Raw genomic sequence first — 23084 nt, forward strand, 5'->3', positions numbered from 1 at the left:
TTGAGATGTAAAGCCCTTAAAAAGCTTCTTGCCAGTTTTACAACCCAGGAATGTTTTCCTCAAAGACCTGGGAGCCAGCCTTTAATATGTAATCATCAAGAGAGAGAGCATCAGTATCTCCCAGTCTCTGTGGGAGGATGGAAGCCTAACTTCCATATGGATGTCAGTTAGCAAACACAGAGGCCTAATCACAAAGGAAGAATACCTGCAAATTCAGAAATAACTCAATGTGCTTGACACATCTAACTGATCAATCTCTCCCCTAAAGATACATGCTCCAGTACTTTTTTTAAAATTAATTTTTATTGGAGTTTAGTTGATTTACAATGTTGTGTTCGTTTCTGCTGTCCAGCAAAGTGAATCAGTTATACATATAGATATATCTGCTCTTTTTTAGATCCTTTTCTCATATAGGCCATTACAGAGTACTGAGTAGAGTTCCCTGTACTATACAGTAGGTCCTTATTAGTTATCTATTTTACATACAGTCGTGCCTAGCTTACCTCAGTGCTTCCGAACCCTCTGCACAGTGTGACTTACCTCCTTGTTCTTCTCAGTTTCCACCAGGTAATTATTGTAGCAAAAACACACAACACATGCACAGACACACAAACACCCATACACATGTCCTAAGGTTAAATATTTTCAGACACACTAAAGTCAAAATGAGAGGTTTCAAATTGATGACCCTCTGGCTAGATATATATTCAAAACATATAGACACAGTCTGTCTTTAAATTTTGAGCCAACATTTGGAATTTTGGAGTTTTCAAATAAAAATCTAGACTTCAAGCTTTTCTTAAAAAACCAGAAGAACTAGCAAAATTGGGCCTGCTTTCCCACATGGCAACAAAAGGCTGGAGCTGAGTCAGCCTCACCCCCTTGAGATGGCGCCCTCTCCTCAGTATGCCGCCCTCTCCTCCACTCAGTAACGTCCACACATGCACTTACTCTGGAACTGCTACCACTTCAATGCATTGCCTGCCTGCCTCAGTAGGTATTTGAGTTTGGTCTGAATGTATTTCTAAAGAATAGATTTCTTTTCCTAACTGACCCTTAATTTGTAAGTCTCAAAACACAGTGACATTAGTATTTCACATCATTATGCAAAATGATGTTGTTTTTTTTGTTCATCCGTCTTCCATTTGCATTTGTTCATTTAATAATTTAATTACTCGAGAGATTTAACCCTAGGTGTCAGGCACTGGAAATTGTACCATTTGAAACTTTATAAAAAATGGGCTCATTATGAACCACAGATATTTTAATAATGGCTGCTGCTGTAACTTCAGAGAATCAGTGAATCTTGGATGTCGCTGCTTCTGAGGGACTTTTGAGGAGGCTCCATCTACCTCCCTAGCTCTGGGTGTGAGGATAGTTTCACCCTTCCAGACCTACTTGCATTGATATGACAGTATAAAATGGTTTCAAAGAAGGAAAGTTGACTATTCACAGGTTTTTCAGGTTCTTCCCTTGGAAAGTAAAATGTATTTTCTTCTTATGTTTGGAATTTTGCACTATGAAGTCGTGTGTTAGTATATCTGATCAAGGAAAAAGGCCCTAATAAAACAAAAAGTTGAGAATAGAAGCTTACAATGAAATGCTTTACACTGGTGTTTATTGAGTGCCTGCTGCATACTGGGCACCATGATGAGTCAAATAGCATCTCTGTCTTTTGGAAGCTCTGGATTAACATAAGTGAATTATGTCAAGGGCTAAATGTTAATGCAGTCACAGCTGCCCAATAAAGGAAAGATGTATACAGTATTGTGAAAGAATTTGAATCCATATTTGTTAGAAAAAATAAATGAGTGGATGATGGAGAACTACAAAGAAAAGTGAAAATCAATTACATATGTTTTAGAAATATTCTGCATTCTTATGGGATTGGATAAACACTGTAGGGTGCACTAAGTAATATGACCGATTTCCTAATGAGTACCAGCACTTGCATGTTCCCCTGCATGTCATCATCTTTGATGGGGTTGAGGTGATGCCTCTGCCCAGTTTCTCCTCCTTGAAAAAGCCTCTGCTCACACGTGGCCTGAACTGGGATAGGGCTGCTCCAGCGAGCTCTCTCACTATCCTCTGCAAATTTCTACCCATATACTTGCCACTTTGAGTTTTCTTTTTTCACTTTTAAAAAACCTGCTTTTTTTCTTATTACATGCTAAATGCAGAAAAATACAAGAAAAAAAGGAGAAAAAGGGACTTCCCTGGTGGTGCAGTGGTTAAGAATCCACCTGCCATTGCAGGGGACACGGGTTCGAGCCCTTGTCCAGGAAGATCCCACATGCCGCAGAACAACTAAGCCCATGCGCCACAACTACTGAGCCTGTGCTCTAGAGCCCGTGAGCCACAACTACTGAGCCCACATGCTACAACTACTGAAGCCTGCGTGCCTAGAGCCCGTGCTCTGCAACAAGAGAAGCCTGTGCACCACAACGAAGAGTGGCCCCTGCTCGCCCCAACTAGAGAAAGCCCGTGTGCAACAAAGACCCAACACAGCCAAAAATAAATAAATAAATTAATTAATTAAAAAAAAAACAGGAGAAAAAAATTTAAATTACCTGAAAATTCATCACCAGAAATAATAAACACTACTAGAATTTCAGAGTCTTTATTCTATGCCTGTCTAGACTTTTTTAAACTGAAACGGATTATATAGTACACATATCTTTCATTTAATGTTTTATAAAGTGAATGTCTTTATTCCATTAAATATTTTTCCTGTAACTTACTTTTAATAGCTATATAGTATTTCATTGTATCAAAATACCAATATGTATTTAACCATTCATTATTGGCCTACAGTTCTTTTTTTTTGGCCTACCATTTTTTTTGCTATCATAAATAACCTGTGAGGAAAATTATTGTAGCCATATCTTTGCATATGTCTATGTAATTTTTTGGTACAAATTTTTAGAAGTGAAATGGCCAGAGGATATAGTTATTTTTAAGGCCATCCATACCCTACAAAGATTGTCAGTTTACACTTACCATAAATGTAAAATAGTTTGTTCTCTTCATAAATATATTATATATAAAAAATTTTGCCAATTTGACATTGAATATGATATTTTATATTTTCAATTTGTATTTCTTTGATTACCAGGCAAAGTTAAACCATACACAGGCACTTAATAAGTATCTGTTGAATGACAGCATTCTTATCCCAACAGGCCGCCACTGTTAAAATATTTTTCAAATTAATTAAAAAATCTCTTTCAAACTGGGGAATATTGGAGATAATGTAAGTTAAGTGCCTGACACAGTTGGTGATAAAAAAAGAAGACCTATTAGTATATTTCTCTAAAAAAATTTCTTCAGAGCCTGAGTGCAACATTTTCATTATAGTAGTTTCAGAAGAAAAAAAAATCTACATTCATTTAACAAAATGATTCTGGCTGAATCAGTTGAACAAATTTAATTTGTTTGCTTTTATATTTGCTACTTACTCAAAGTTATAAAATCTAACCTTATGCCATAAAATAATTTTTTAAAAACCATGTTTAAATACAATTTGGAAAGACTCTGGAGACAAAACGGTTTTATCACGTAAAGAAGGTACTCTTTCCTGTGTTCCTTTGTCATCTATAATCTGGGAGACATTTGGCGACAATGAATGAATCCATCTTTTTCTGTGCTCTAATGAATGATGTGTGACCTAACTCATGGTAGACATTTGTCAGATATTTGTTGAATTTTTGGATTAATGTTTAGTTAAATAAGTGAAACTAATGAACCACTGTATGAGATGTTGGTAGTTTTCCTTTGCATCTCATACTCTGCTTCAAGGAACCACTCCTCTTCCTTCCCTTGTGGTTCTGGGGAGCTGTCAGTTGTGGCACCTTGAAAGCAACACACCACAGTAATTGGAAGCATTGGTTCTGGGGCACCTGCATTTTAATCTTGAGTTTGCTATTTGCTAGGTATGGGACTGGGGCAGGTTACCTAAGCTTTCTGTATACCTCACTTTCCTTATCTATGAGATGGGGAAAATACTAGTAACTTCCTAAGTGTGTCATGTGAATGAAATTATTTGATACATATAAGAGTCTTAGAATGATGGCTTCATATAGTAAATGCTTAGCCACCATTAGCTATTATTATTAGATTACTATTAGTATTTTCCAATGGCCGCTATCATTTGGCCCAGGCCTAGACATTCCTAAATTCCATGTGCAGTGGCTATGATTTTTCCAGGAAGAGCATGACCTTAGCAGAACTATTCAGAACTCTTTTAGGTGCTCAACATTGGGAAAAATAAATTCAGTTTTTTCTGAGGTTGCAGGGCCTGGAATGTGCAAGTCTAGGCTGGTTTGTGGTTCTCTTGCTCAGGAACATGGAGGAAATTTGTCTGCAATGGGAAAGAATAAAGTCCTCACAAAGAAGCTGACCTTCAAGAGGGAGAGATGCTGTGTTTGAGAAGGAGAGATCGTATCTTTTTGCTTAGATGGACTTTCAGTTAGAGATACCACTAATTCCCTTTTTACCTACGCTAGTTTATGTTGGGTCATTGTGACTCAAGGAAGCTGACTGGTACAACTGTTGAGGATGTGATTCCTATTTAGCTTTTAGTTGGGGTATTGAATACTTTGATGGAAAGCCTTTCTCAAGGAAAAAACTAAGGCCCAAGAGAGGAAGTTGTGAAGGTTTCTCATAGCTCTTCACATGCTTGTATTCTACCATGTACCTGAATTTGTTGCTTGAGCATGCCTGTGACTGACCACAAAGCAATCCTTAACACCCAAGAAACCTGATTAAATCTGCTTCCTGTTTTGCTGGCACCGACAGCTGGGACATACTGAGCAAAGGCATTCCCTAATGACTTTTTTGAGGGTAAGTATAATATACAGGAAAGTGCACAAAGTGCTATATACATGTCCTTTGCTGAACACAGAATGTGTTTCTGTTGAGTATACACATAGGAATCAAATGGGCTGGGTGTGAAGTATGTGTATGTTTGGCTTTTGTTGATATCATCGTTAGTTTCCTAAATTGGCTGTGTCAATCCTAATGATTATGATTTAGAAAACTCATGAGGATGTGATTTCTGCAGGAAAGCTAATGCTGTGGCGCTACATACTTACTCCCTACATTTACCCAAATAATTTATTTTCATAGCAACACTATTGTTAGAGTGCAGTACGGGAGAGGTAGGAGAACATCATTCAAACCTAGAGTGGGCTTCTATGCTGATGAGTACTCTTCCCTTCTCAGAAATGAGCAGTAAGTATTTAAGTCATCTTATATTCACTTCCATAGCAAGCAGGTTTCATTAAACTTCCCTCTTTTCAACTATTTTAATCAAACATTTAGAATCCATCACTGGTGACTACTTTCACTAAAAGAAAATAAGAAGAGAGGTTTAAAAATATTGTGTGTTCTCTGCGGTATTTTTCAGGAGAGGAAAAGTACTCAAGGGAAGAAACATAACCAGGGATTTCTATTTTATTTCATACTAGATTTATTTTATTTTACTTATTTTGGAACTCAGGTACCAGGAACAGATTTAATCACACTCCTCAATTCATGGCACACTTTCATCATCATTCCAGGCAAGGCTGATCTCTTGTTTTATTTATTCCCTTTTATCTACATTTCCCACTCATATTCCCCTTTCTCTACACAAGCAAACCCTCTAATTTGTTTTATGTGGTTCCATATACAAATATATTCTTAAAACTTTCATTTGAAAAGATACTTGTACCCCAATGATCATAGCAGCACTATTTAATAGTCAAGACACAGAAGCAACCCAAGTGCCCATCAACAGATGAGATATATATATATATATATCTCACATTTTCTTAAGCCAATCATCTGTTGTGTGTATATATATATTTACACACATATATATCACATACACACAAATATATATACACACAAACATACACAAAGGAATATTACTCAGCCATAAAAAAGGAAATATTGTCATTTGCAGCGATGTGGATGGGCCTAGAGAATATTATGCTTAGTGAAATAAGTCAGACAGTGAAAGACAAATCTATATGATATGACATATGATATGAGTCTAAAAAATAATACGAACGAATGTATATACAAAAGAGAAACAGGGTCACAGACACAGAAAACAAATTTATGGTTACATAAGGGGAAGGGGAGGGGGAGGGACAAATTAGGAGTATGGGATTAACAGATACAAACTACTATACATAAAATAGATAAGCAACAAGGATTTACTGTATAGCACAGGGAATTATACCCAATATCTTATAATAACCTATAATGGAATATAATCTGCAAAAAAACTGAGTCACTATGCTGTATACCTGAAACTAACACAATATTGTAATTCAACTATACTTCAATTTAAAAAATGAGCAAAACATAAAAGTCTTTCTCTAGCAACAAAAAGGAATATATTAATATATATATATATCAATGTATTCTTGCATTCTTATATTGTGGTTCTGTGTGTAGATTTTAATCCTCATAAATGATATTGTGCTATAGCTCTGGCTCTTTCTCTTATTTCTGACAATGTTTCTAAAGGTGCCTCAGTCACCTCTTCTCTCGAACCCCTTAATCTCTTAATCATAGAGAGCCCCAAGGTTCAGTTTTTGGTCTACTTTTCTTCTCATCACGCACTTGGTGATGTCACCTAGATCATGGCTTTAAATATCACCTACAACAACAAACACTCATATAAAAAAAAGAATCACGCAACAAACAAAAGGTTCTAGGTATCAGACACAACAATAGAAACTGGAAAAATGGTAAGACATGTTCCCTAATCTAAAGAAGATCAAAATACAGTGGAGGAGACAGACAGGCATAAAAATTATTTTACAATGTGGTAAGAGAGGAAGTATAAATGTGGTTAAAAGCACAGACTAAAACACCAAACAGACCCAGTTTGAAATCTTGGCTTTACCTATCACTTCTAGCTGTGTATTCTTAGGTCAAATAACCTCTCTAAGGCTCAGTTTCCACCTATGCTAAAGGGGATAATCATAGTACCTACCTGATGGGGTTCTAGCCATAAGTAAATAAGATAATGCACGTGAACCACTTAGTAGAGTGTCTGGAACAACTATTTTAAGTGCGATACCAGATGTACATATGTACATGAGGGTAAGGAGCCTTAAAGAGGGAATAATGAACATCCTGAGTGATCTGGAGGTTATCTGTTGAGTGGAACCTTGAGACATGAATAGGAATTCATGATTAAGAACAGGAAGGAAAGGAAAACAACATAGGAGCAAGGTGTACTCTGTAAAGAGAAAAGGCAGTAGTTAGTGTTCATGTGGGAAAATAACAGGAATGGTTGAAAGATTCTTAAGCATAGAAGTAAGGTCGGGTATTATGTCAAGATAGAGCTGAGCAAAACCTATAATATTTAGTAAGGTATGGGCAGTTTCATAGTTACAATAATCAAACACAAAGACCTGGGCTTCCCTGGTGGCGCAGTGGTTGAGAATCTGCCTGCCGGTGCAGGGGACGTGGGTTCGAGCCCTGGTCTGGGAAGATCCCACATTGCCGTGGAGCAACTAGCCCCATGAGCCACAATTACTGAGCCTGTGCGTCTGGAGCCTGTGCTCTGCAACAAGAGAGGCCGCGATAGTGAAAGGCCCGCGCACCGCAATGAGGAGTGGCCCCCACTTGCCGCAACTAGAGAAAGCCCTCGCACAGAAACAAAGACCCAACACAGCCATAAATAAATAAATAAATAAAATTAAAAAAAGACCAAAGAAAACACAAAGAACTTAGAGACCAGCAGTCCAATGCCAATTTTATATGACGAAGTGGGGTTTAAAAAATAAATTTGATTAGAAATGGAAAAAGCTAAAGGCAATTTTAAAGTCAACAAAAAATGAGAATTATTTGAATTACAATTGAGACCACTGCTCATTCTCAGGTCATGTGATTTGAGACTCAGGTAGTACAGGAAATTATGATCCAGTTTCCATCCTTTGTCTCTTCTGATCCAACAAAATATATCTTGTCATTAAAAATCTCAAATGATAGACTACCTTCCCTAAATCTGCCTTCTACACAGGGCGTCTATGAAGCCTGGAAACATAAGTAACATTTTACTTTTTTACAGATTGAAGATGTCTTTGACAATATTACGCATATTCGCCTATGTCTGGGTAAAGAGACACTTTCTAAACCTCTTTAGTTTTATTTTAACAATGAACTTTCATTAAGTAATTTTTTTTAATTACAAAAATAAGGAGAAAAAAATGTGGTAATCTAAAGTGGCAGGGCCACACACTCCCTTCAAGTACTGGGCACTCACTCACCTTCACAAGGAGTTCGTTCAGTGAGCTCCTTCTCACTACTGTACACCGCTCCGGAGGCCTTCCCTTCTTGCCACAAGACATCTACAGAGAAAGGGAAGACCACTGGATCAGTAAGCAGGAGGCTTTAGGAAGACAGGTTCTAATAAAGAAGAAATAGGAAGAAACTCCTCTGCGTAAAAAAGAAAAAAAGTGTTGGAGTGGAAACTCAAAGGCGTTCTTACATTAAATCAAGAAAAAGAACTCCAATAAAGAGCTATCACAGGGCTTCCCTGGTGGCGCAGTGGTTGAGAGTCCACCTGCCGATGCGGGGGACGCGGGTTCGTGCCCCGGTCCGGGAAGATCCCACATGCCGCGGAACGGCTGGGCCCGTGAGCCATGGCCGCTGGGCCTGCGCGTCCGGAGCCTGTGCTCCGCAACGGAAGAGGCCACAGCAGTGAGAGGCCCGCGTACCGCAAAAAAAAAAAAAAAAGATCTATCACAGCAAAATAGAGATGAAAGACCAACAATTACCATCAACAACAGTGTGAAAAAGGTATTAACAGCATCTAGGTACAATAAAGATAGTCCAATAATAATGTCATCATCCTCAACTGCCTTCCAGCAGCAGAACAATTTTCCTTTATCTATACTCATTTTCTGTTCTCTGTATGGCTCAGGTTGACCTTTTTCGGCAGTGGCTTCCTTCTTCTCTGCCTTCCTAGCCAGTCAAAGGAAGTGTGTGAACTGCTATGAGCAGAGTTAGCAGAAAAGAGTAAGGTGAAGGTGTGGAATTTCAGTATACTATCACCAGAGCTGGAGCCAGGGAACTGAATCCCTGACTAGACAAACTGTGGTGAGAGATGAGCCATCAGCCTCCTGTCCTCAGGGACCCCTCCTTCAGACAAGCCTGGAAACCCATACAGAATTAGCCACCTGCTTCCAGCAACCTCTGCTGTAGCACTCAGCATCAGGAACACAGCCATCACTGGGAGAAGGCTCAGAGGACAGGTTCCTGACCAGAATGTGAGGTCTGACTTTCCACTTCCTGTCTGAGGTGCTCCCCCAGAGACACTCTACAATACCAACGAATCTGTTCATGTGGGTGTCTCGGGTCCTCTTATGACAACATGGCTGTGCCCTACTGAAAGTGGGTAGTGAGAATTACAGAAGCACCCTAGCTGAAAACTGTTGCCAGGGGCTCTACAAAGCCAAGATCTGCAGTTCCAATGAGAGCAGAAGACTGAGTAGTGAATATCCAGACAAACCCCTCATTCTCACGTGATCTGTCAGCTCTGGCTTGTGGTCAATTTGACCTTCCCTCTTTCTTTAGAGGACACTGGTCTGTGCCATGCATGTCTTCAGACCAGAGGTCACTAGCGTCTCAAAAGTAGGATATATGGTTTTATTTCCTGTTCCTTTACTGGGGCTACAGAGTATGGCAATGGACAGTGACTTAAAAGCGGAAGGGAAGGAAATATGCTGCAGTCAACCAGCCCTCATAATCATAGAAATCTTTAATATACAGGCCTCAGAGAATGCTAATCCTTGCTTTATATCATATATAAATTCTGGACTGTATCTAGTTTTGTACCATCTGATGTCAAAAATTCAACACATGTCAATTAGAAATTTTTAAATGTAATATGGTATCCTGGACTAGATCCTAGAACAGGAAAAAAGACATTATAGAAAAACTGGTGAAACAGGAATAGAATTTGTAGTTTAGTTAATAGCACTGTAACAATGTTAATTTTTTAGTTTTGACAAATGTACCATGGTTATTTTAGATGTTAGCATCAGGAGAAGCTGGGTAAGGGGTATGTGGGAAATCTCTGTATTACCTTTGAAAATTTTCTATAAATCTAAAATTATGCCAAAAAAAACCCAACAACAAACACTCATATATGTATATATGTAAAATATATATAATGTATATATAAAATCATTACATATGTATATGCATAATATACACACAAATATATGCTCACATACGTATATACGCATACATATATATGTAATGTATGCACATAGGAGTATGTTTATATATGCATATATACATGTGCATGTATATGTGTTTATAGGAGTATATATATATACAGGAGTACTTATATATGTTATATATAGAGAGAAGTAATATATGTATATATGCATGTACATATATATACATATACACATATTATGTATACATACACAGACATATATATATGATAGATAATATATATCTTCAACCTAGAGTTCTCTCTCGAATTTTAGACTCATATCTTTTTAAAAATTTATTCATTTATTTTATTTATTTTTGGCTGCATCGGGTCTTAGTTGCAGCACGAGGGCTCTAGTTGAGGCACGCAAGCTCAGCAGTCGTGGCACGCAGGCTTAGTTGCCCCGCGGCACGTGGGATCTAACTTCCCTGACCAGGGATCAAACCTGTGTCCCCTGAATTGCAAGGCGGATTCTTTACCACTGGACCATGAGCAAAGTCCCTAGACTCTTAAATCTTAAAAAAAAAAAAATCCCTGCTCGAAAATGTTAACTCCTTGCTCCACCTTTGGCCTTTCCTATCTCAGTTAATGACAGCTCCATGTTTACAGCTGCTTAGGCCAAAAGTCTTGGAGTCATCTGTTACAGACTGAATTGTATCTGCTCCAAATTAATATGTTGAATTCCTAACCCCTGGTATCTTAGAATGTGACCCTGTTTGGAAATAAAGTCATTATGGATGTAATTAGTTAAGATGAGATCATTAGGGTGGGCCCTAATCCAATGTGACTGATGTCCTTACAAAAAGGGGAAATTTGGACACCAACACATGCATTTACATGGAAAGCGCCATGTAAACATGAAGATAGCCATCTACAAACGAATGACAGAGGCCTGAACCATATCCTTCCACCAACCCCGCTAACACTGTGATCTTGGACCTTTTGGCCTCCAGAACTGTTGGACAACAAATTTCTGTTGTTTAAGCCACCAGTTTGTGGTACTTAGTTACAGCAGACCTAGCCAACTAATACAATATTCTTGACTTTTCTCTCACACTCCACATGCACTCTGTCAGGAAGTCCAGTTGACTATTACTTCAGAATCTCTCCAGGATCTGACCACTCCTCACCATTTTCACAGTTACTACCCAAGTTCAGGTCACCATCATCTCTTGCCTGGATTATTGTGATAGCTTCCTAAGTGGTCTCTGTGCTTTCACTTCAACCTCTAAGTTTCCTCTCAACACAGCAGCATCTAGAATGGTCTTTTGAAAACCCAAGTCAATGTTCTGCCTCAGTTCAAATACCTGGCAAGTCTTCCTATTTACTCAATAAAACAAAAGCCTTGGAAGGACCTTCAGGATCCCATATAATCTGCCTCCTTCCCTAATTGTCTCTCTGACATCACTTCCTACTACTCTTCCTCTTACCAACTCTGCTCCAGCCACACTGGCTTCCTTGATGTTCTTTCAACACACAAGCTCTTGCCTTCGGGTTTTTTGCACTGGCTGTTTTCCTTGCCGGGAACACTCTTTCTGCAGCTACCTGTATGGCTTTCTCAGCTCCTTTAAGTCTTTCTCACATACCCCCAAATGAATGAATAAGTGGATAAAAATGCATCAGCTAAAATGCTCCAAAGAGATCCATATTAGTTCCATGTTCATATCAGAACTCTCTAACATATGATCTTGTTTCTTTCAGAATCTCAAAGAAGAAAATACGGGTAGGATTAAGAGTTTTAATGGAAAGGATAAGTCTATCTTACATGTACATGAGAAAGTGCCAATTAGGAGGGCAGTGATTCCTGGTTATGCTTTTCCTTTACCCTCTGCTCTGTTTGTGTGTAACTCCAAGGGTTCTCATGTTGATATTGCCTTTGGGTAGCCACTTTTCCTACAGATTCATGTATCTCCAATTGTGTTTAGCAGTGGGTTATAGCTAGGCATGGAATAATCACAGCTATGCTGGGAAGGATGGCTAGGCTGAAGCCAATCTCTGATTGAAACCCAAGTGCCCAGAAACCAGTAACTCTGAACATGGAGTGGGAAAAGGAGCCAGATGAAGAGTGGGGAGTTTGGGCCAAGGTACAGATTTACATGTTCAGATTTAAGTTAAACTAGAGAGCAAGAGAGCTTACAACAGTTTCTGCCTCTCCGTTCCCGTGCTCTTCATTTCCAGCCTGAGTACTTCCATTAGGCTCACTTTTTGCCCTCTGACTAAACACCCTCATACTTTCCCTTTCTCCCATTCACCAGGTTAACTTTCACATACCCTTTGAGGCTCTGCTCAATCACAGCATTCTCTAGGAACCCCTTGCTGACCCCTCATTTCCCCTAACCCAAGTTGGGTTAAGATCCCTTTATTCCACTTCCACTAAGCATTCTCTATGTATTTGATGGTCTGCTTATTTGTCTGCTCTCTGCCCCACTGTGAGCTCCTTGATGGTCAGGATGGTGCCTTATTGATCTGTATCTGTATCCTCAGTGCATAATAAATACCTGGCACATAGTAGGACTTTGATCAATGTTTCATGAATGAATGAATGAAACTGCAGCCAGTTTCAGGGTATGGCTAGCCAGGTTCTTCAGGTGGAAGCTCAGGAGGCTTGTTAGGTATCTGAGAAGTTGGCAACTTGCTACAGCAAGGTCTGATGATCTTTTCTTGGTAAGAGTTGGGTCTGACATTTCTTTCGATTTACAGGGAGAAAAGAGCCTAGGAAACTACAAAATACTAAAGTGAAAGTATGTTTTCATCAATTATTTTTCAGTTACTACACAAGTCAACAGAAATGAAAAGGGACAGCATCCCAGAGATGTTCAAATGATTGGAATACTCAATATAGTAATAATGGTTTATCAGTAATTCCTGTACTATTAAATCTCTCTGGGAACCATGAATCCTAAAGGTACACTGTGTAAACTGCAAACTGGAAGATTCTAAGGTCATTTTAGTTCTCTCTAGGCTACATAAATTCCAACCTCCCCTTTCAGAGAGGCAAAGATCATGGAAGGTCTTACTTATTCACCCCTGAGGTTTGTGGTGGAGGTGGGAGAAAGCCACGGAGGCACATCCGGGGATGAATGTATTAGCCAAATGGAACAGAGACTGCATAAGCAGAGCAACCTCTCTCACTCTCTCTCTCATACAGCAGAAGGCAGTGGGATGGTGAAAGGAGCCCCAAACTGAAGTTAAGAGACTCAGGATCTAGTCCTTGCTATGCCACTAAGCTCTTGTGCAACCCTGGACATTTACTTGCTTTTTCTGCTTCAGTTCTCTCTTCTGTAGAATGGCTAGGTTAGCTAGATGATCTCTGAGATCTTTTTCAGCTTTAGGATTTTGTGTTTCTGTATGATGACTAACCAAGATAACTAAAGAAGGAGTAAGACTGGGGGAAGAGAATAATGAATGGTATTTTGGAAAAGCTGAATTTGAGGTTCCTGTGATATACCTGGTTGTCAATGACAAGAACTAATTGAAAGTGGAAGTCTGGTCCTTGGAGCAGAGCTGGGAGTGGAGGTACAGATTTGGTAGTTTATCAGCAGGAGGTAAATGGAACAATAAAAGTTATGTGACCAGCTAAACCAGTTGTGAATAAACAGGTTATGTACCAAAATAACTTGGTAACAGCCAAATTCAAAATTATAATTCATTTAATATTTATTTGATTACATTTTCCCTTATTCTATATTTTAATGGATGGCAATAATAACTGCTACCATTTGTTGGGTATTGGCTACGAGCTATGTGCTGAAGAAAGTGTTTTACATTTATTATCTCATTTAATATTTATAAATAACTACATGAGGTCAGTATCACTATTCCCATTTTTGAGATGTGGAAACTGAACACTGGTCTGTTGGTAAACATCTAACAACTGGATAGGAACACGCAAATCCCTGAGTTACAGTGGTTGTTGACTTCCATGGTGTAAAAACTCTCACCATGGCCTATTTCAAGCTAACAACAAGAGGTCACTGAACAGAGAGATAGGAAGAAATGTGCCTTATGTAATACTGTCACCATACAGATATAATAAACATACATATCTTCAAGAGCATAGATAATGGTAACGTGGTAAAATAATTAGAAGGTCATGAGTTTGGGTATTCACTACACTTGTTAATATTGTTTATTAAATTTTAAGTTTATATGATTTAATCTTTTAACTAGCTGTGTTTAACAACTGGCTTCCATAGTTCCTAAAATTTTAACAGTCTGCTCTTGCAAGCTAGTATAAGCTGGCTCCACACACCACTGAAAATGATGCTAAGACAGAGTAAGTAACTTGCCTAAGGTCACATAGAAAATGTCCGGGTCAAGATTAGAACCTTGATCCACCTAATTCTGAAGACCAGGCTCTTAACCACTAGACTATCATCTGTAAAACTATAAAGTGCTATATACTGTGTATGGTAAAAAATTATTGCTGCATTTCGTATTTGAAAAAAATGTTATGTGGTCTTAAGTGTCATCAGTAAGGAGGGGTTCTAGTGGAAAAGCAGCCATGAATCAGAAAAGTCACAGTGCAATTTCTGCTTTTCTGGGTCAGTTCTTGTGCTTGAGTTTCCCTGTTAAAGGAATGCTTTGTGTCCTTTTTGAATCGCACTTCAACCCGCATTGGGAAAAATAAATAGAAGAATTTATTAACATCTTTTAACGTTTCTTGTAGACAGGACTCATGGAAATTTAAATGGTTGTTATTATTACTTTGAATATAACTTTATACTAGCCATACTGAAAATAAAATATAAAGAAATATAACAAACACCTATCATTTAGCATCCATAGATTAATGCAATCTCTTTGTAGCCAAAATGTATAAGGATGTTTATTACATTAAGTAGTAAAAAAATAAAACATCTGGAAACAATTTTTAGATCTTGAAGAATCAGATGACAAAATGATGAGTCTCAGGGGACTAGTCATATTCACCTCTCTGGAGAAAAGGTTTGAAAAAATTTTTAATGCTTTCTGAAAAACCATACTTATTTTAGCTTCTCCTCTGCTCCCTATCATAGGAAATGACCTACACACAGAATTTCATGAACTGCTCATAAAACTCTACTTAGGTCTTTGGACCTGAGTGAAGCCCGTAGTTAGGATTGTAGCTGTAAAGCCACCATCTAGCTCAATAAATCTAGACGAACCAAGTAGCTCTATGGATCATTGTGTTGTAAAAATAACGTATCATAGTTGTGATTCTCTTGGTTAAAAAAGAGATAGGGACTTCCCTGGTGGTCTGGTGGTTAATACTTCGCCTTCCAGTGTAGGGGGTGAGGATTTGATCCCTGGTCGGGGAGCTAAGATCCCACATGCCTCGCAGCCAAAAAAACTAAAACATAAAAAACAGAAGCAATATTGTAACAAATTCAATAAAGACTTTAAAAATGGTCCACATAAAAAAAATCTTAAAAAAAAGAAGGGGATAAAGCTCCATTATAATACAGGGGAAGCTATAAGTAATTTGGCCAGTGGGTGAGGAAGAGAACAACATAGTATACTCTAGAAAAGAATGGTAAAGTTTAGGAAGGGTCAGCCTGCTTCTGCAGATCGCAGCTCTGAGTCATTGCGCGGTGAGTACATGCTGAGTTGGCACGCATGCTTGCCTTCCTGGCATCCGCAGGCTTTACTAATCTTGTGTTCTAGTTCCTTACTCACATTGGAAAATGAAACTTTTTTTCTTGTTTGGCTGTTCAGTGTTTTTAGATATATATGGCAATCTTTAACAAATGACTGTATTGACTATGCTCCACCCCCACACACACTTTGGAACTACAAATTTACATTCTACAAACAACTTATTTGACAACTACTTGGTCTATGAACAAGCGGTTGTTGCATCATACTTTGCGCTAAGCATGGTGCTGTACTGTAAAGGATATGATGGATAAGATGCTGTTCATGTTCCTTGGCAGGGATATTAGACATGTGCATAGATATTAGACATGTGCATATAAGCAGAAGATGCAAAATGCAAAGTGAGGGCTCTGGTCATTGGTGCTCTGAGATATAAGACAAAGAGACAGCTCTATCTGAAGCTTCTTCCAGGGCTACCTGGGAGAAGTGCATTAGTGAACATAGAGGAGGGGGTGGCCATGAAGAATGTATAGACTGGAAAGTACAGCATCATCCAAAGAGAGAGATTGGCAGGGATAATAATTAGACCTCTCTTCCTGTCACCACAGAGGACACAATATTTGAAAGCCTGTCAAGCCCTGTTAACACAGATCCTGGGAAGTGCTCCTATTGAAGCTTGTGGCACATTTGAATGCAATAAAACATAATATTCCATAATGCTTTGGGAGAAATCTTTGTCTTTCTCTCCAACAATTCATTCTACTTGCTAAGCCACGCTTCTCTGAGGTCACCAAGAAGTCATGAAGGATATATGGATATGACTAAAGTCATCACATTACACGTTAGTCACTGGCTGCAGTGCTGGTTAAAATGAGAGAAACAGCTGGAAATGGTACAGGAACACAATGTGGGCCATGTCTACCTAAGATGGATATTTCTAGCTGTCATAGAGGGTCTGGCCCTATATATACCTCTTTTCTGTGCTGTTGAGCTAACTGATTCAAAGACACTGTTGTTAAGAAGTGGAAACTGGGAGCTTGGTAAGATGCTATCCTCACTGAGGTAAGTCTCTTCCTTCTTTTTACCACTTTGGAGTGGCTAGGAGGGATCTGAGCTAGACCTTGATGCACAGCACTCTGGTCTTCATTTTGTATGGTTCACTGATAGCTCATTTCCCACACAGACAGCTGTGTCCTGTTGTGCTGATGGGTTGAGACACAACGAGGCAGATGGAGAGAATTTCCCTGTGATCACTAAGGTTTCTCTGCCCCCAGTAGCAGCGGTAGCAGTCTGCTGGGACTTGAGACTAGAACACCACTGGTGTGGCCAACTTCCCCAAGTTCCTAAATCATTGGGAACTTAAACCAGAAAATAGCAGAGTGGCAGGGCTCCAGTTGGTGCCCAAATTGAAGCCCAAATCACCTCAAAACTAAACAACAAGATATTAGATCCCAAGTTTTGTAAGAATACTATACAGAAAATGCACAGATACCAGCTGTGGTGAAACCCGGTATTTGAACGTGGTAAAATATTTTGCTTTTTCCTCCTAGAGATGAATCTTTAGTTTCAGGCTTATATCACCATTCTTTCAGTGAAGAGAAAGGACAACTAATAGTTGGTTACCCTAAAGGATTCTGGCAGGAATACTTGAGTCATGAAATATTAGCCAAGCAACTCTTTGGATATTCTAAAATAAACTGTGTAGAGAACTAAGCGTTTCATGCCAGGACAAAACTAAAAAGCTTTTCTCAGAGGTCTCCCTGACCCCCCTTTTCTGTATACAATCTTATTGGTTGATAGCACCCAGTTTTTGGCTGCATTGCAAGGAACCACTCAGCTGTGGCTGATTACTGCTCTCATTTTTTTCTCCTTGTTCAGGAATCTTCTCATGAGCATGTTTCTGAGAAAGCAAGACAGAAAAAGGTTTTCGCTTGTTTTGGGGAAGCCATTATTGGAGAGGCTAGTGTTAGGGTAATAGACTAGAGCTGAGATAAAGGGGAGGAATTTAGAAGTGTTGTGAAAAACAACTGTTTCCATCCCTGGAGTTGTGAGTCACAATGGGAGAAATAGACTCTATCCTTGGCTCTGCGGTGGAGAGCGGCAGAGTCACGGTGTGACTCAGGAACATTCTTTCGTTCATTCAGCGCTTACGGAGCAGCCACTCTGTGTCTGACACTATGTCCAGCACTGGGGATGGACAGTGAGGAATAGATAAGGAAGCTGTTCTCAAATCACACAATTTCTCTAAATACCTTTTCTTTATGTTTACAATGTGAAGGATGGACTAGAATGATCTTTCAAGGCCCTCTACCTCTAGTACTTGAACCTTTATTTTTCTGTGGGCTCACAATGTGCCCAGAAGAACAATAACAGGAAAACTGGTTCTCAAAGCACATGCCAGATATTGTGCTAACTAATCACTTTTATATACATTACTCTATTTGTTTTCTCAATAAACTCCTAAAATAAGTATTATTATATCCATTTTATAGATGAGAAAACATCTATAAAGCATCAGAGAGGTTGAGTTACCTTTTGTTGGAAGTGAGAAAGAGGCAGTGCCAGACTCAAACCCAGCTCTGCTGACTCCAAGCCCAGCATTCTTTCCCCCTCCTCTGTTCTCCAGATTTATAATGTTAATTCATCTCCCCTGGACTTTTCTCTGGGAATATTTATGGAAAACTTATTCAAGAATCCATGGCAGTACAATGTGAAATATGTAATTTTGCCTTATGGGTCTTCCATTAGTTTTCCTTCCCTCTTTACCTACTAAGGTTTCTTATTCATCCCAAGGGTGATCTTGCCACTTCATTTAAGCCCAGGGCTTCCACTGCTTTGCCTTTGCTTGTGCTTTACTTTCAGCTTGGAATCATTTTCAATCTTGTCTTCAGCCAAATTCTGTACTCTTTGCCTGACTTTGTCTTACTCCTAAATTTAATTCATTCATCCCCTAATAGTTATCCAACACAGTAAGAAATTTAAAAAAAGAGTATAAGATCATCTCCTTGGGGGAAATAAGATATGCACAGATTATAGGAAAGTTATAGGCTAAAATACTTATAGACCTGTAAGGGAAAGAGAAGGAAGGTAGCAGAATAGGGCTGGAGTCATTGGAACTTGAGGAATAGTTAAGCCTTGATTAGATGAAAAGAGAAAGGGGCAGGGAAAGGTTAACAAGATCAGACAAAGAGCAGAGAGGTCCGCTGAGTATTGAAGAAGTTGGATGTCTTTCTGGCTGGAGTGACTAGGTTTGAAGAACTATGGAAGCTGGAATGGAACATTTGAACTGGATGTTATTGTTGAAGAATGTTAATCAGAAGGAGTACTGGATTAAGAGTTTGCACACCTGTGTTCTTGCCTGATCAATTTGTAATCTGGAGAAAATTGATCAAGAGACCTGAGTCTCCATTTCCTTATCTCCTGGGTCTACCTCGGTCTATAGAAGTCCAACCTCCTTAGAATAGCCTGTCTCTTCTTCTACTGTTCCCACCTCCAGCCATTTTATAGTATGTCTTTATGTGTGAGGAGTCAGTTGTGAGCTAAGACCTTTCACAACATGGTATAATCACATGTACTCTGTGAGAACGCTCACAGTGCTGAAAAACATGAGTTCTCACAAAGGTACACAAGTTAAGTAATAAAAATTAAGCTATACAATTTAAATAATGAAATCAGGCTACACAAGTTAAATAATACTCATACACATGCATTAAAAATTGAATTTTTGATCGTGAGTTTGGGATTAGCAGATGCAAACTAGTATATATAGGATGGATAAACAAGGTCCTACTATATAGCACAGGGAACTATTATATTCAATATCCTGTGATAAACCATAATGGAAAAGAATATGAAAAAGAGTATATATATGTATGTATAACTGAATCACTTTGCTGTACAGCAGAAATTAACACAACATTGTAAATTAACTATACTTCAATAAAATATTAAAAAATGGAATTCTTACCCTACCAATTTCATAACTTAACTTTAAGACACTAAAGTTCCTTAATTAAATATTTAGAATTAAAACTTTAAGGCTAGAGAGTTTCTGTTTTAACCTGAAAATGTGAGGCAACAATAAGGTCTTAGGGCTTTCTTTTCAGTTGTGTATGATTCAGACAGTTAGTGGTGCCAGATAGGATGAATGGTCTCAAAGATGCTAATCTGGAAAAAAAATGTGGCCAGGCAATCTTAGATGATCAGCCAGGACAAAGCAGGCAAGAGCAAAAAGAGCATCAACCATGAGTCTTAGTAAAAGTCAATGTCCAAAGTCTTCAAGGAAGCTGTGATGTTAATTTTAGTGTGTCAACTTGAATGGGCCATGGGATGCCCAGTTTTTTTGATAAACATTTTTCTAGGTTTGTCTGTGAGGGTGTTTCTGGATGAGATCAATATTTAAGTCAGGAGACTAAGTAAAGCAGATTGCCTTCCCCAGTGTGGGGGTCTCATCCAATCTGTTGAGGGCCTGAATAGAACAAAAAGGCTGAGAAAGGGAAAATACACTCTCTTTGCCTGACTGTCTTCAAGCTAGAACACTGGTCTTTTCCTACCTTCAGACTTGGACTCAGACTGAAACAATACCTTCAGCTCATCTGGGTCTCCAGCTTACCAACTGCAGATCCTGGGACTTCTTAGTCTCTATTGTTGTATGAGCCAATTCCTTATAATAACTCTATGTATCTACGTATGTATGTATGTATGTTTCTATCTATCTATCCATCCATCCATCCATCCATCTCCTATTGGATCTCTTTCTCTGGGGAACCCTGACTAACACAGTAGCATTAGCATCTGGATCCAAAAGTGAAGGAACAAAGCAGCAGGTTTCTCTCAGAGTCTAGTGCCAAAAGGTGTTTTGTGTCCTTTTAAAGACACATGTACCCCAATGTTCACTGCAGCACTATTTACAATAGCCACGTCATGGAAGTAACCTAAATGCCCATCGACAGACAAATGGATAAAGAAGATGTGGTACATATATACAACAGAATATTACTCAGCCATAAAAGGGAACGAAATTGGGTCATTTGTAGAGACTTGGATGGATCTAGAGACTAATACAGAGTGAAGTAAGTCAGAAAGAAAAAAAAAACAAATATCCTATATTAACATATATATGTGGAACCTAGAAAAATGGTACAGATGAACCAGTTTGCAGGGCAGAAATTGAGACACAGATATAGAGAACAAACGTATGGACACCAAGGGGGGAAAGTGGCGGGGGGGGTGGGGGGGGGGGGGTGATGAATTGGGAGATTGGGATTGACGTACGTATAAAATGGATAACTGATAAGAACCTGCTGTATAAAAAAATAAATTAAGTAAAATTCAAAAAAAAGAAAGGGGGTTCCCTGGTGGCGCAATGATTGAGAGTCCGCCTGCCGATGCAGGGGACACGGGTTCGTGCCCCAGTCCAGGAGGATCCCACATGCTGCGGAGCAACTAGGCCTGTGAGCCATGGCCGCTGAGCCTGCACGTCCAGAGCCTGTGCTCCGCGATGGGAGAGGCCACAACAGTGAGAGGCCCGCGTACTGCAAAAAAAAAAAAAAGAAAAAGAAAGGTCTTTTGTGTCCTTTTAAGCGCAGTAATGCAAGCTGATCTTCTTAAGAGGTAGTGTAGTTTAATGACTACATTGGAACTAGACTGCTTGGATTCTTATCCTGGCTCCACTATTTATGAGCTAGATGACCTTGGACACATTACTTAACTGCTCTGGGCCTCATTTTTCTCATTTGTAAAAAAAAAAAAAAAAAATACCTCCCAATAGGTGGTTGTGAGGATTATATAGACCAGTATATGAAAATTGCCTAAAAGAGTACCTGGTACACAATAAGTGTTACTTAAATGGTAGTTATTATAAACCATCCTGGACTCATTGAGCTCACCACAGTCTCTCACAGAACATTTTGGATCTTCTGATCAGCAACTTTTTCTTCCAGTCACTGACTAAGGAGTGGGAGGAAGAGGAATTCACAGATGTTTTCCTGAGCTTTACCAGGAAGTCTTTGAAATAATCTAACGAGATACTTTTAGGCCAAGTATCACCCAGTGTCGTGGCTTTTCAATAAGTTAAAAGGACCATGTCCTGGAGCAGAAGTTCTCAGTAGATGCTCACTTTCAGCTTACTTTAGGTATAGGTACTTACTTTAGGTACTTTAGGCAGCACTTTCTTTAGGTATGTGACTGTAAGCCTACTGTGTGAAGAAGAGGACTGAATTTCCTTCTTTCCTTTGATATAAATTGCTTTCTGATTACAGAAGAATTATACACTCATTATATAAAATTTTTAAAATATAAAAGAATATAAAAATAATCCATAATCATAGCATCCAAAGATAACAAACAATATTTTGAAATGTGTCTTTCTAGTTTTTTGTCCATTTGTCTGTGACACATACCTTTTTAATTTATTATTATTTATTTTGGCTGCACCATGTGGCATGTAGTTCCCTCACCAGGGATTGAACCCATGCCCCCTGCATTGGAAGTGTGGAGTCTTAACTACTGAACTGCCAGGGAAGTCCCAACACATACTTTTTTAAAACAAGATTAAGATCATAATATATACAACTGCTGTTCCTCGTTCTCACTGTCATGCTATTGTGAAGGTGACTCTGTGGGAGATTTCCCCCTGATGTTCGTTTCTGGATAGAGTCTCAGTTTCCCATTACTGAATCAGTACATCATTTCCCATCCACGACCATTTGTTAGGAAATGGAGCCTAAATAACTGTTATTTTAAGGTAATTCATTCATAGGCGAAGATATTTGATCTTTTGATCAGTAATTACTTTGAATACTCTCTACCACTGCTGCTTCCATTAATGTGGATAATGATAGTTGAAAGAAAGAAATCAGTATACAAAGCTGTAGTAATCAAAAGAGTGTGGTACTGGCATACGGACAGACATATAGAATTGAGAGTCCAGAAATAAACCTATACTGTTATGGCCAATTGATTTTCAACACAGGTGCCAAGACCATTCAGTGGTGGAAAAAATATTCTCTTCAATAGCTGGTGCTGGACAACTAGATATATGCATGCAAAAAAATGAACTTGGATCCCTACCTCACACCATATATAAAAATCAACTGAAAAGGGAACAATGACCTAAATATAAGAGCTAAAATGATAAAACTTACAAGAAAATACTGAGGGTAAATCTACATGACCTTGGATGTGGCAATGGATTATTAGATATGACATCAAAAGCATATGCAACAGGGCTTCCCTGGTGGTGCAGTGGTTGAGAGTCCGCCTGCCGATGCAGGGG

The 23084-nt window shown here is 38.8% G+C and overlaps 2 protein-coding genes across 2 annotated transcripts in view; one reads left to right on the plus strand and one right to left on the minus strand.

Annotated features, from left to right (window-relative positions):
• LRRC17 (leucine rich repeat containing 17) overlaps positions 1-8304 on the minus strand; it is a 42005-nt gene extending 33701 nt beyond the window's left edge. The window contains exon 1 of the mRNA XM_024738098.1: positions 8274-8304. The gene's annotated coding sequence lies outside the window, so the exon portion shown is untranslated. The remainder of the gene's footprint in view (positions 1-8273) is intronic.
• Positions 1-23084, plus strand: part of FBXL13 (F-box and leucine rich repeat protein 13) — a 179486-nt gene that overhangs the window by 104908 nt on the left and 51494 nt on the right.

The sequence above is a fragment of the Neophocaena asiaeorientalis genome, unplaced genomic scaffold, assembly GCF_003031525.2.
Source record: "Neophocaena asiaeorientalis asiaeorientalis breed wild unplaced genomic scaffold, Neophocaena_asiaeorientalis_V1.1 scaffold170, whole genome shotgun sequence".
Taxonomy (NCBI): Eukaryota; Metazoa; Chordata; class Mammalia; order Artiodactyla; family Phocoenidae; genus Neophocaena; species Neophocaena asiaeorientalis.